The following is a 2,725-nucleotide window of genomic DNA, read 5'->3' as shown; positions in this document are numbered from 1 at the left end:
GATCTCTTTGCCATCCAAAGCATTTAAGGTTTATGTAGTCAATGAAATCTATCTGTGCCAGTTATTAAACATTTTGTTTTTAAGCTCCAAAGTCATTCCAAATGCCAGAGCTGAGACTTTGTAAATTACTTTTCTCCTTGCAGCTAGCTTCATGTAGGGTCTGTGACTCAGGCTCGTAGGCCCCCTGAGCTCCTAGGCTTTATAACCCCAACCTTTTCTCTCTGTTCTCCCAGCCTTGGAGTAGCGGTGTGTGTGTGTGTGTGTGTGTGTGTGTGTGTGTGTGTGTGTTCGTGCTGCTTCTGCAGTTACTATCTCTGGGTAATCTCAGCGTCTTCTTCTTGCCACTAAGCTCTCCAACAACGTGTACCAAATTTTTATACTAAATTCCCTCTGCTGAAACAATTAGTGCATTTCTTGCTTTCCTAAATTATACACAATTTCATAAAACTTATTCACAATTTCATTATCTTGACTTATACACAATTTCATAAAAACTTCTAGACCTTGATTTTAAAATATATTCCCTAAACACTAGTTTGTACATACCTTATATTTTATGTTGATAATTAATTTTCTGTACATTGAAATCTTTAATATATTTGAAATTTAGTTTTGGGTTCTTGTATAAGAGAAAGATTAAATTTTAATTTTATTCCAAATGAATACTCAGCATAGCAGCAGCTTATTAACTAATTCATTGTTTTCCCACTAAGTTATAATCTAAAATTATCATGTTAATTATCATATACACTAAGATATATTTCTAGAACCCAATCAATTTTAGATTACCTCTACTCATTCCATATTGCAATATTATAGTAGATTTATAGCTTGATATATTTAAAAATTTCCTGTTTCTATTTCTAGACACTTGTGTCTAGAAATCTTAAAAAGTTATTGATCTTTTTAATGTTTATCTAGTATTCAGCTTTTAAAATTAAATTCTTATTAATTCTAGAATATTTTTTCTAGAATCTCTTTAGTTGATGGGCTTATGATATATAAAGCTTAATTTGTATGAAAATAACACGTTAGCATTGTTAAAACAAACATTTTTTGAAATTTATCTAATATTAATTAATTTGGATTTATAAACTTTTTTATTGGTAATTTTCTAGTATGTCTAGAAAATAATTTTCTACTATGTCTTTTTTATTCATTTACTTCAAACTTTCTCTATCCTTTATAATCTGCATGTGGCTAGATTTTTAGCTTATTTCTTAATACTGTCTGACAATATGTCTCTTTTAATTAAAATTTCAGTTCATTTAAATATACCCAATTATTTATAATATGGATTTTTCCTGCATATTTTATAGAGATTTTTATTTAACCTGATTTTTTGTTGTTATTTCTTTCTTCTTCATCCCTCCCTTCACTCTTTCTCTCCTTTCTTTCTTTCTTTTGACTTAAGCTCTATTGCATTGGGAATTATAATCTCTGTTTCAATGATTTTAGTTCATATTCTGGGAATTTAAAGTCTAAATATAGTCAATATCCTTATGCTTCCCTTCAACCAGGGATTGGTAAACTTTTTTTTTTATAAGGAATCAGACAGTAAATATTTTAACCTTCGGGATTTTCTGCAAATACAACTCTGTCATTGTAGCATAAAACAGCCATAGACAATACATAAAGAAATAGATGTAGCAGTGTTCCAAGAAAACTTTGTAAAAATTGATGCTGAGTTGTCACCAAGGGTCCAGAGTGGGGGGATGGGGCTCCTCTAATGCCAAGGGCTCAGAGGGTGGAATATTAAGCCATAGACTGTTGTGAGTTGAACTTTGTCCCACAAAAAGGTATGATGAAGTCCTAACTCCTGGTATCTGTGAATATGCTTTATTTGGAAATAGTCTTTGCAGATGTAATCAAGTTAAGATGAAGTCATACCGGACTTCATCCTGGGGCTGGTGCCAGACTGCAGTCAGGCAGAGCTGGTTCCTGAATGTATACATATAACCAAATCACTTTGCTGTACACCTGAAACTAACACAAGCATCTAATGACTGTTGTCCCTGTAAGCAGGCCAAGAAGACACAAGCAGTCCCACAGAGGGAAGATGACCACATGAAGACAGAGGCAGAAATTGGACTGATGCAGCTACAAACCAAGGAACACCAAGAATTGCTGGCAATCGTCAGAATCTAAGAAAAGACACGAAAGAATACTTCCCTAGAAACTTCAGAGGAAATGGGGCCCTGCTAACTCCTTGATTTTGGATTTCTAGCCTCCAAAATGGAGAGAACACATTTCTATTTTCCAAAATAAAAGAAAATAGGAGGCAAATGAGTTTTCAGCCAAAGGACGTAGTCTGTCAACCTCTGTCATAAACATCAAGTACCTTAGAATGCTTCAGCTCTAGTTGCCCCATCTGTTTGTAGGTTACATTCAAATGGTGACAGGCAATCTAGCTATATCCTTTTAAAAAAATTCTACAAAGTAGAAATTTTTTATTGTTTTTTATTACTATTATTTACTATTTACTGTTTTATATTAATATGTATTTACTGTTTTATATTAATATGTATTTAGATTTATCCATATGTTTATCATTTTTCTTTACCCACTTTTTTTCTGTCTCTGATCTCTTTGTAAAAAAAATTTTTTTAAATTGAAGTATAGGTGATTTACAATGTTGTGTTAGTTTCAGGTGTACAGCAAAGCGATTTGGTTATATGTATACATTTAGGAAGCAGCTCTGCCTGACTGCAGTCTGGCATTAACC

The sequence above is a fragment of the Stenella coeruleoalba genome (genome assembly GCF_951394435.1).
Source record: "Stenella coeruleoalba genome assembly, chromosome: 12".
NCBI lineage: Eukaryota > Metazoa > Chordata > Mammalia > Artiodactyla > Delphinidae > Stenella > Stenella coeruleoalba.
The sequence above is the reverse complement of the archived record's forward strand: the minus strand, read 5'-3'. Positions refer to the sequence as shown.